The 13068-nt window shown below is 37.0% G+C and overlaps 1 protein-coding gene across 1 annotated transcript in view; it reads right to left on the reverse strand.

Annotated features, from left to right (window-relative positions):
- Positions 1–13068, reverse strand: part of DLC1 (DLC1 Rho GTPase activating protein) — a 230857-nt gene that overhangs the window by 116327 nt on the left and 101462 nt on the right. The gene's annotated exons all lie outside the window — the stretch shown is intronic.

Here is a 13068-nt window from a genome sequence, read left to right on the forward strand (position 1 = left end):
CTATTCTGCTCCTATTTGCCTGAGAACCAATGTACTGGATTCCTGTTGGGCAAAAAATGCTGATGTGTTCTGAACTGGTGTCTAGTGTTACTGTAAACACACACTGCTTTCACAGTTCCCAGCAGAGCTCTCTCTGCACGGGGGTTACATGATCTTTATACTCCTGGCAGGAAAAAAAAGATGTTAATGGTAGGGACCTCTGTTAGGAACAGTAGCCCTTAGCGAGAAAGGGAAGGACTAAAGCGTGGTAATATATCAACAGTCTATGTAAAGAAATGGTTTGCATTGTGAATGTGTGATGTAAGTTTTGAAATGCTAAAGGATCCACAGAAAATTCAGTTCAGCAGGGACAGATTAGAGGACTAATGCAATGGACACTGTACTGGTGGGAGAGTCCCAAAAGGCAGCAGAACTGATGTAAGTCACATGTCTTGTACCGGGGAGTCCGGATGAGGATGGTTATGCAGCTCATGTATGTACCTCATGATCACACCAGCACAGCAAACACAGGGGCAAAAGGGGATATGTTTATTCTGCAAACAGATGGCTGTAAGAGTCTTAAATCTCTGAAGGAACTCCATCATTGCTGTTAAACACCAAAGACTGTTGTAGTAGCTTCTGAATGGCTCTGTGACTGCTTTAAGTCCTAATTCTAGGTCAGTTAGAATTGCATCTTCTTAGTATTTAAATACATTTTCTATGCAAAATTCTCTATGACTATCTACACCTTGTGCAGCTTCTTTCAGGCATTTATTTCCTAAGACACTAGCAGCAGAAGGGTGCTACAGGAAATATTTCTTCCTTCATACATTTTTTTTTGTCTGTGTCACCCTTATTACACTAAACTCTTACCTCATTTGGTACTGGAGCAACTGTTTGCACAGCTTGCTGAAAGCCAGCTCACTAAAACAACATAGGTTAAAAACCAGATAGACTTAATGTGAATCATTTCGGTGATCTGGTTTACAGAAAATGCCGAATCCCTGAACTTAAACAGTTGGGGAAACAACACTGTGACTCACTTTCAACACAAATCTCTAAGGCAATCACAACCTTCAGTCTATCTGTGCAAAGGTGAATCACAAGCTAGCCCACAGAGTACATGAAGAAGGATATATATTTTGCAAGGATAGAAGATTTGTGCATAATGAAAACCAGGAATTATTGCCTGAATTGCAAGCCAGGCTATAAATCCCATTTAAAAATTGACAGCATGCATTTGAACACAAATCCACATCAAGATCCACAGCTAAACAATTACTACAACTTTTAGGGATTCACATCTCTCTCAATATTTCAGGTACGTAGATTTTGTACAGTTGGCTGAGCATACTACAGCTGACTACTGTAATGCCAAGAGATGAAAAATGAAGTATAGCCACAGTAAGAACATCGTGAAAGTGTTCAATTCCCATTAAAGGTCTGCTTTGTTCTGCAATTGGGTAGCTCTCCCTTATGAAAGATGAGATAATTAATCATGCTCATCTAATTACATGTTGAATGAACCCTTTAAAAGAACAATGAAAAACTGCCGTAAAAGCATACGGGAAAGGAAGACAAGGAATACAATCATATTGAGTTAAGACATATGTTTACAAGAAACATTGTACAGTATGGGCTGCTGTATATGCTAACAGGGGAACATGCACATGGGTTGTGAGTCCTTGTAGGCACTACTGAATAAGGAAGTTTTGTTCCAGGTTCTGGTTCAGAGGCCTAACTTTGCTTTTTGGTCAGCTCTTGTGGTAGAGAGTTCATGACAAATAGCATTAGGGGAACTGCTTTTCTTTCCTATTCCTGAGGAAAAGGCTTGAATGAATGGAAACTTACCCAAGAGGAAGGCTGAAACTTGAACTATGAAGAAAATTAATTGAATAGGTGTCAAGAAAGCCTTAGCAAAAGATGGTAGAGATGAACTTAGTTTCACAGTTTATCATAGACTGAGCCATCACTTTCTGTTATTGTGCTAATGAATAGGAAAATGCTCTGGAAAACGAGCTGGAAAGACTCCCACATTCAAGTGATATAACATGACCTACAGTAAGATCCTATGTTAAGATGACTGAACTTAAGCCAGAAGTAAATACCACAAAAGTGAGGAAATCAATGAAGAAAAAGAACGCTGGATTTGTTATTTTTGTGTTTTTTGTGTAAGCAAGCAAACAAGAACATTATTAAAAAATACCCCACATACTATGCAAGATTGGGTGGTTTACTTAAAAGCTTTAGGTGCCTTAGAATAAGTAAACTGTTGCTTAGAATGAAGATGTGACTTCATGGGCAGAGGTCTGGCAAAGTAATTGTGGTCAGCTCTGGACCTGGAGGCTTGGAGCGATACTGGTCTTCCTTGAGAAAGCCCAGTAAACACACTCAGGAGATGTTTGGGGTAGGGCACTGAAGGCAGAAGGACTTGGGGGGAAGCAGAGTTGAAGGGCACGATGGAGTGTAATCCAGCTCAACCTCCATAAAAACTCTTGAAACTGGGAATGAAGTCCCTATTTTTAATGAAACTCATTAAATCCAGAAAGTTCAAAAATGTCCAGTATAAATTAGAAGGGTGCATAGGAAACTTAACTGAATCTTCTTAGAAATAAATCGGTGACCTATAAGGTTTGGTACATTCCTTTATGCGTTTATACTGCTCAAAATGCAGCACTGCAGTCTAAGCTACAGAGTAGTGTGTGTCCTCTGAGGTTTAGATGTGAAGCAATTTACTGACTTTGGTTTGCAAGTTAGGCACTGTGTTTCACTCCAGAGATCCAGAGCAGGCAATGAAAGAAAGAAAAAAAAATTGTATTGCACCTTCAAAATCCGTTAACTATAAGCAGATATTACAGTTATGATGATAGTTAAATCATAATGGCATGCATATTTTCCAATGTCACTGGAGAGCAGAATTATGCCTCTGGTTTTCTTACCTTAATCTATGTGGGCGCTCTTTAAGAATAATCCTTAATTTAAAATTTGGCATCTTGTAAATTTTGGTTTGGTGATAACTGCTCCTCTGAAATGTATTTTATCCTGCAGTTACGGATAATGTATGGATTTTTTTGTGTGTCTGGTAATATGAATTAGCTTTTTCTTGCTCAAAGAACTTAATCTTTTAATTGACGAAATATGAAGGCCATTAGCACTTCATGAATTAAGCTACAATGCACCTAAATTCCTTCTATGATTTAACTGTTATTTGCTCCAATAATTCGAAAGATTCAGTAGTAAACACCAATATTTAATAAATCAGGTTGTTTAGCACAATGACCAGAACATGCCTTGCTACAGGCTGTGATGAAAGAGGATATCCTAATTCTATGATAAAAGTGTACACCAAAATTTGAGCTATTGACAGCATAAACCAGAATTGCTCAGAATACAGCACTTTTCTTGTTTCTTAAAAGACTGTTCTACGGATGGATAAATGTCTAATTGCTGCAAAGTCAGGCAAGTATTATGCCTTTGAGTTCACCTGACTGAATTAATGAAATCTGCTGCTTCTTATCAGCAGAAATACAGGAGCCAACTCTTTTCTGGTTGTCTGCACTGTACTGGCCTGGCCAACACAATTCAGATTTTAAGCAGTGCTGCTACTGCATGGTGCATGGCAAACCGGGAGTTTCAGTGCTGGAATGTGTCTCATCTAGTAGCACTGTCCTTGCTGCTACTTGCTAAACACAGCTGGAAGTCTGCAATAATGCATTTACTTGCCTGTTATCTTTGACAATTACAATTCTCCATCATGCTTTGGTCTGTAGACTGAAGTCTATGGACAATCATTCAAACAAATGATTGTCCATACTGCAGAATACTACAAAGACACTTTGTCTTTTTTTTTTTTTATGTTGCTTTACATTTCAGTTTTTTTTTTTCTGTTTAAGGAAAACAGGTTAGGAAGCTTAACTAACGGATCTCAGGAAATGAAATGATCACACCATCTTCAGTTGAACTGGAATGCACTTAAGAAAATAAGAGAGAGGTTTAAGTTAGAGTCATGGGAACTGGTGAACAAAGCACCAAAAAGCTCAAAACCCCAACACAGATGTAGCAAAGATTTTCCAGATGTGGAATTCTTTCTATGGATCAGTAGAGTTAGCTTAACTTACTTAAGCTATAATGATTATTCTGGGGGAAAAAAAAAGTACGGATCATTTCTTATCTCTCAGTCTTTTAATATAACTAAATGCAATTTACTTTGCTGAAGATTTTTATCTAGATTTGCTTTATGAAAAGATGTCTGTTTCTTATTCCTCTTAGTTTGTCTAATGTGGCATACATTGTCTCTCCGGAAGTGCCTTTGAAATGTACTGCAAAAGTTAATACATGTAGCAACTTCTTAGATTGGAACCTTTCTTGGTTAGTTTTTCAATATCCAGTTCCTCATTAAAAACAAAATGATGCCAAGTTTTCACTGTAACTGTAAAATATATCTATATCTATATCTCTACAGTTTCTAGTGTGGTCCCTGGTTAAATTTGTGTTTTTATATTTTTATGATACGCTTAGAATTTTTTTCTTTCCTGTTTATTCAGTTGAAGAATTGCCTTGACTTACTGTATTTTCATCCTTGATAGATTTCTGTAAATTTTAAGAGCCCTCTAATTATTGCTAACAAGTTTCCTACCATGTAGAGGTTTTTTGCTATATGTTATATAGTACTCTTAATTTGATGATAAATAATTGGTACTGTTCCCTGGAGGAAATACATGCTTCTTACAAAACGTAAGAAACACTTATGACAAAAATATATTCAGCTTACATATAAGGGCTGAATATTCAGTACATTTTTACTACAAGATAACATGTCTGACAAATCAAAAACTAATTCAATATTTGGATTATGACTTATCCACTAGACATTGCAATACTAATTTGACATCTTGGGCAAGTTCTGAATTGGTACATAGAGGGTTATGATTTGGATAAATCTTACAAAAATCAGTGGTAAGAATGTCATTAATTTCATTGAAGAGAGCATTATACTAATCAATTCCTCTCATTAGTTTGTCTAGACTTTTTCTAAACCTGTGTAAAACTTTAGTATCTGCAATATACTGAGGCAAGGAGTCCCATAGTTCAGTTCTAGACTGTGTGGAAAAATGCCTCCCCCTTTGTTTTGAATCTGCCACCTTTATTTGATTGTCCTCTCATTTTTTTACTGGAACAGACCAGAAATTGCACATAAACATCAAGTGGTTATCAATACAGAGTGATTAAACACGGACAGCTATTGTACTGGGAGATAAAAAAAAGAAAAAAAAAAAAAAAGAGATGAGGTGCAAAGACTTTTACTGTTGAAAAGCATGGTAGGTATAAAATCCCTGACTGCAAAAGCCAGTACTGCTTTGGAGTGAATCCTACTTTAACTTGTGCAACAGAAACACTGTCTTCTACTTGATCCTTTGTTATTGTCTTATCCTGCAATAGATAATTGAATGGCTGCTAAAAGGCATTTTTCCTACAGATGCTATCTGAATCCATCCTTCAAAACAGAGTCAGACTTAAGTTGTAAGGGTGATCTGTATAAAATGTACTAGTCTGTGATCTTCCTCTAAAAGGGTGAAAGAAAACTAGAGATTATTCCCATGAGTCTCTTTCAACTTTCCAATAATTTTCCAGCCACAAATGCCCTGATAATGATGAAATCAACCTCACAAAATTGATTAACCTGATATACACTTTAAAGTTACATCAATTATGAATGTGAACTAGAGCCCTGCTGAAGACACACCTGTGCTGACACAAGAAATATTATTCCAGTCAAAGAGTTAGCATGAGCTTACCACTAAAATAAGTCCTTGGAACTCTCCAAATGTTCTGGAGTTTCACTGCTGCTTTGAGAACCTCCCATAGTAACTACAAGAGCAAAATCTTTCTAGTGTAGGGCTTTCTTCTGTAAACAGTGCTCAATGTAAGACAGCTAGTAGATAAATCCTTAACAAAAGTCTCAGTGTCTTTTTCTTCCTTGCAACATGAAGAAACATTTATTCCAGGATGGCATTGTAAATTAGGTAAGCTGCCTGGAGGAGGCAGTGGTTTATTTTATTAATTTTTTTTTTCCTTACCTTTTAACAGATATTTTGACGGCTCTAATTTCAAACTTTATTTTGATATGTATTAAAATTGCTGGTTACTTTCCTCTTTGCCTTTCAATTCTGCTTATTGGTGTCTACTGAGATAGGATGTATCTGGCTAGCACTCTAAAATTGGTTAGCAAATATCTCATCTTATTTTAGGCCAAAGTACAGCAGCAGGTGCAATTGAATCCACTGTAGATTGGGCTTTAAATTAATACCTACCAATTGAACTAAAGAGGCTATTCACTCAGAGAAACTTTCAATGAAATAATAATTTTAGACTTGGATTTAACAAGCTTCTACTTACACGCTTAGTTCAAACTCATGTGACTGGATTGATTACCTGCAGGAATAACTCCTTGCAGATTCATAGTTTATAGACCATTTGGCAGTTGTGTCTATAAACATGGTGTTCAGTTCTTTCTTTATTTGTAAAACTTATGAATTAAGCAACAATTTCATGCAGTTATCTGATTCCTCAAACGTCATGAAGGGGAAATTCACCAATAGCCAAAATCAACAAAAAAGTAGGTTGAAGATGGTAATAAAGCAATTGCATGAGACAACTGACTGACTTTGCATATAAGAATTACACACTGGTGCATATTAAAGATAAATGGCATCTACCATATCCTAAAGAATCAGCATTTGATTTGATTGCCACTTCCTGACAAGTGCAAAAGCAATCTAATTTTACAAGAGTATTTGCAGAGGAGATTTGAGACACTGGCTAAACTTGACTACTAGATACCACAAGGTATTTTAAAATCTTCAAGGTAATGAGAACCACCTTTTATCAGATATGGTTAGCACCCTTGTTATTACAGACAATAAAAAAATCTAGTTGATTAGGCTAAACATACTACAAGGAGATACAGAAATTCTCTCAATCATTACTTGCTATACGAGAAGGTATTCAGAGCAGAAATCAACAGCTCTAACAAGGGAAAAAAACCGATTCTGAGCAACCTGTGACACTGCAGTTATATACAGCCCTATCACTGTGCTGCCACAGAAGGTTCCATATCACGAAGAAACTTTTGCCTCCAGGTGTGCCTAATCCAAAGTGTGCTATTGGGTGTTTCTCATCTGATTTTCAGCATGTCCTTAGAGAAATGGAAATAAACATGGCTTCTTTATAAAACATCAAAGAACTCTCTCTTTTCCCTAAGGAGCTTGAAAAGGACCTTTTTATTCCAATGATAGGAGTTTAAATTGTGTATATGAGTACCTAAAATATAGAAACAACAAAACCCTGTGCTGGCTATCCGGGATGGAAACCATTTCTTATCCTTCTGTTTTAACAGATGGAAAAAGAGAAAAATTATCCCACTGCACTTCCTTAAGTGCTCTAAGCTCTTCATATTAAAGACTATTTAAAATTATTCAGCTCTTTCGTTCATTTTCAAAAACTCTGAAACAACTTAGCAGTCCAAGTCCTATTTTCAAATATAGAGGGGCATAATGCGATCTTACAGATGCTTTGAATGTTGTCTAGGAACCCAAAGAAGTAAAGAAGAGCTTATTAAATTTTTGAGAAATGATTAAGTACCTTCATAATTCTGTGCCATGTGCAGACTTTACTACTCAAAGGTAACATTTACTGGGAAAAAACACAACAGAGAGTGTGTTTTTCACCTTCAGATACCTAAATAACTATGAAAATGTAGCCAAAAGTTAAATTTAAAATTTGGCTCTGGGCATCTCAACTTTTCAGAAGCTGACTGTTTCTGGACACTGAAAAAGAAAGCCCATCTCCTGTTTTCCAAATCAAGAGTCACATCACTACTTTGGAAGCCATAGCCTAACGGTTACATGTCAATATCAATGAGGACCAAATGAAATATAATCCTTTTCATCTGAAGCAACATAAGTCTTTACCATTAACTCAGTCCAAACAAAATTAGTCTAGAAATAACCAGATTAATTGGTTATCATCATTCTCTGTTATTCTTGTGTCCTGGTTTTGGCTGAGATTAAGTAAATTTTCTTCTCAGTAGCTGGTACAGTGCTGTGTTTTGGATTTAGTATGAGAATAATGTTGATGACACACTGATGTTTTAGTTGTTGCTAAGTAGTTCCTACTCTAAATCAAGGACTTTTCAGGTTTCCTGTGCTCTGCCAGTGAGCAGGTGCACAAAAAGTTGTGAGGGAGCAGAGCCAGGACAGCTGACCCCAACTGACCAAAGGGATATTCCATACCTTAGAATGTCATGCTTAGCATATAAAGCTGGGGGAAGGAGAAGGAAGGGGAGGCATTTGGAGTGATGGTGTCTGTCTTCTCAAGTAACTGCTATGCATGATGGAGCCCTGCTTTCCTGGGGATGGCTGAACACCTGCCTGCTGATGGGAAGCCATGAATGAATTCCCTGTTTTGCTTTGCTTGCTCATTTGGTTTTTGCTTTACCTGTTAAACTGTCTTAATCTCAGCCTATGAGTTTTCTCACTTCTGCCCTTCCAATTCTCTCCCCTATCCCACTGGGGCAGAGGGAGGGAGTGAGCAAGCGGCTGCGTGGTGCTTAGTTTCACGGCTGGGGTTAAAACTGTCACATTACTACTTTGGAAACCATGGCCTAAGGATTACATGTCATTTTTAATTAGGACCAAGTGAACTAGTTTATATTTCATCTGAATCAACAAAGGTCTTTACCATGAATTCAGTCTGAACAAAATTAGGCTAGAAATAACTTGATTAATTGTTTATCACTATTCTCTGTTATTCTTATTACATCCAAAAAAAGGAAAGAAAAACTTGTTTATGTTTGCTTTAATTTAAAAGCTATTTTGGTCAGGGACTACCTCCTTTAGAATATTTCTGGTATCCAATACATACAATAAGGGACCACAATTTGGGCTGGGTCTTATAAAAGCTACCAAACCACTACGTAACTGATAACTGAATACTGAAAAGCAACTTGATTAAGATTAAATATATGATACTAACCAGAACATACTGAGTAACAGTTTACAGTCTCTATGGTGGTGTTCTAAAAAGTAAGCACATTAGAATTAGTTGTAATGTAATATTAAATTGAATTTGCTGAAAGTAACAAATTTGTAACCCTTCTGCTGTATTTCCTGCTTTGACAACAAAGAGCTCAATCATGAAACATTGTTTCCCACAATGTTTTTGTTTGGAAGTTAGGATTTTACAGTTGAGAAGAGTGGATAAATAAATGATAAAAACTGACTGGAGAGCAGCTCTATGGAAAAGGCCCCAGGGTCTTGGCAGACAGCGAGCTGAGCATGAGCCAGCAGTGTGCCCTGGCAGCAAAGAGAGCTGGCAGCATCCTGGGATTTATCAATAAAAGCACAGCCTGTAGATTGAGGGAAGGGATTATCCCCCTCTATTCAGTGCTTGGTAGACCACATCTGCAATACTGAGTCCAGTTTCAGGATCCTCCCAACAGAAGAAAGATATTGATAAAAGGGAACAATTCCAGGGGAGGGCCACCAAGCTGCTCAGGGTCTGGAACACTTGGCCTGTGAACTGAAACTGCAGGACTTGTTCAGCCAGAAGAGATGGCTTTTGGAGTCCTACCAGTAGCTCCCCAGGACCTCATGGGAGGGCAATGAGAAGATTGAATTAGGCTTTTCACATAGTGCATGTGAGAACAACAAAAGACAACAGGCATAAACTGAAACCAGAAGGCATCAGACTGGGTATAAGGAAAACAGTCTCCTCCATGGAGACAATACAGCTGGGGAGCAGGGAGCCTACAGAGATTGCACAAACTTCATTTGAAGGTTTTTAAGACTGGACTGCATAAAGTCCTGAGCAACCTTGGCTTCAGGTCTGGCCCTGCTTGAGCAGGAGATTGGAGAAAGGACTTCCAAAGTTCCCTTTCAAGGGAGTTATCTTTTGTTTAACTGTATTTCACTAATAGGTGATGAAGTCTGTTGTAAGAGATATTCTTACAATTTATCAATCTGTGATGAAACTTATATTATTAGTGTCAAAATATGTTTAAGACGTCAATGCTAATGCTGCCTTTCCCCCCCCCAATCACATAGCCTCTGGGATATAAATAACTTGCCTTAACAGGGAAATTATATGTTGCCTTAAAACCACATTGGATTGGACAGAAATGGGGCAGCTGAAAGACTTAGCATGATGGCCAGCAGCAGTAATTACTCAGGTGGCACTCTATACATATTTATTCCTATCAGGGAAACATCTTGTTTAGAATTAAGCCAATTCTAGTACAGAACTTCAGAAAAGACAGCAAAACAGCAAAGGAAAATTCGGTTGCTCACCACAGGAATATAAAGCACTGAGCGACTACTTGTTTTCACTAAAGTGAATACCGACATTTAAATATCTGTCCAGGAAACATTTAAAGATGTTTCCACAATTAACACAATCATCACAGAATCTAGGAAAGTGTCATAGCTACAAAAGCATTAAAGTACAAGTTATGGAGCAATGCAATGTAAAAGTAATAGCCTATCCTTGTTATTGGCCTAAAATAATTCAGTTAAGCTTTTGTTTCTAAGTATACTAAAGATCAAAATAGATGAGACTATATTAAAGAAATGAAAAAAAAAAGCCTTTGAAGATAACAACAGCATATTTTGATTGAAAAAGTTCTTCCAAAGAAGTATATAAGCAGGTCCATAGTGATGGTCCATACCGATGCAGGTGAAATAAGAAAACAGAAGCTGGCTAAATATTTAATATTTATTAAATAAATATTTATTTAGATGTACTTTGTCATTATGCAGTGACTGAATGAAATTTGTTTTAGCTTTCCAGAAAACACCTGTTTTCCTCTTCAGGCATGGGACCTGTATGTTTGTGTCCTGCTTCAATGGTCTACAGTCTTCTTGACTGCTGGATCCCTCTCATAGCACATTCACAATACCCAGCTCTACCCTTCGCTTTTTAAGAATCAAGAAAGGAATATAAAAGAGAAAATCATGAGGAGTTTTAGGGGCCATCCTGTGTCCAGTGCATTTGGCATGGTTTTAAGTGGACTTTCAGAGGAAAGCTGTAGTCCCAAGGATCTACTGTTACTTCCAAAACCTAAAGAAAATGGCCATGGTACCTTAAGATTAATGAGACTTTGGCTTTGCACAGTGCTACATGCATTTCAAAGTTTATGTATTTATATACACATGTATACTAGTGAATATGGTATGACTTTTAAAAGCAAAGTAATTTATTCAGAAACAACTACAGTAGTGTGTGGTTAATAAGCCACTAAAAATCAAATACCTAAAATCATGATATCAGCTATTTTACTGCATTTAGAAAAAATAAAGAAAAATCAAACCCTAAATATCATCAGGAATCTTAGCATGAAATGTCAGCTTTTGGTATCTATTGGCATCATAAACCTTTTTTTCTAGTAATGAAATAAATGACAGTGGAATAAAAATATATCTATTAGTTTCTAATAGTGTTCAGTAGACATCCATGCATATTCTGGCAGAGTCTCTGTAACTGCTTTTTAGCATGACAGGTTGAAGTGCGAGTGCTCACCTGACATTTTTATTTAGAAACAAAACACTCCCCTAAATCAAATTTCATAACTGTTGCAACATCAACAGTAAAAGAAAGATTACCTAGCTAGGAACTGATACTTCATACTAAAGTCTCACAAAACCACTAAGACTGTTCTGCCAAAACAAGATATAATACTTACAAAAATGAACATTTAATATTTAATTTTGCCCAATTTATTCTAGAACACTGGCTAGAGATATTGTAAAGCAACCAGAAAACTGGTGCTAATTAACTTGTATTTCTTTCCAGTTTATGTGGAAACTAATATCCTGTAGCCAGTCAGATTAAATTTGTTAATGTTTGCTTTAGGTTCAAAATAAGCTATGTATGTATGAACCTTTAATTACTTTATTAAAACAGAGCATCCAGTGGTCAGCGCTCGTAGAAAGAATTGATTTATCTGGATCTAGAATATATTTGTAAAATCTAGTGAAGACTTTTTTTTTTTTCCTTTTTTATTAGAGCTGCAGTTAAATGAAATTAAAAGAGCTCTACCTATTGGGCCAAGCAGTTGGTCTTTTATGTGCCTTGTTTAATGACAGTGAACTTGTCACTACTGGATTTTCAAGGTCCTCCCACTGTGAGTTCTCACAGATAGGCCCGACCCACCTTGTCATCACTCCATCACCTCCTGTTCTACAGCTTGTCTCACCATGGTGCCAAGCACCAAGTGTCCTCTGCTGCCTGACACTGACAATCAAAGGTCTGTGAGAGGAAGTACCCTGCCGTTAAGGTCCCTTTAATCACTGTGTATTTGTCTTCCTTGTGAATCAAATGCAACCAGGAAATTAACACCAAAGGACATTGAGCCTGTACTATATGAAATAGTATCCTTACCAGAGATCTAGAGATGATGCTGGGGGTGGGCTGGGAGGTGGAAATAGATTTGTTCACTGCTGGGCCCATATTGCAATACTAACACTGCGAAGCTTTCAAACACTTTACGTTGGCCAGAGATCCAATGACACTGCTGTCTTTGTCCTTAATACTTTATCCTTGTTTGCTGCTGATCACCAAAAGAGAGATGAGAAATGGGCTATCAAATCTGTTCTACTCCATGTCAAAGACTGACACTTTTATTTGTCCGGGAGTAGACCTTTCTAACCTACTAGTTAGGGAGAGTACTGAAGAAGTTGTGCACTTTTTTTTATAGTATGTCTTTAAAGCAAGAGGGAATATTTCGGTAAAATCATGAAAGCTCTTAAAAGCATGTTCACTTGCTATTCTGCTAGGGAGTTTTTACCGCTACAGAGGGGTAGTGTCCCTTGCTTTTTTGTATCATCATGCATTCTATGTTTTTTAATTGATCCAAGTTTGTACTTAATAACTAAAATGTAGAGCTCAATGACTTAAACCCCCTTATTTTGTTTTTAGAGCAGCAAGGTGTGTTCAACCAAAACACCACAGAGCAGTTGTTTTATGCACAGGAAAAATTTGTTATAATGCTGAACATTATGGGTCAATGGTGTGAATATTTTTTTAATATTTATT

This window comes from Falco naumanni, chromosome 1 (assembly GCF_017639655.2).
Source record: "Falco naumanni isolate bFalNau1 chromosome 1, bFalNau1.pat, whole genome shotgun sequence".
Lineage (NCBI taxonomy): Eukaryota > Metazoa > Chordata > Aves > Falconiformes > Falconidae > Falco > Falco naumanni.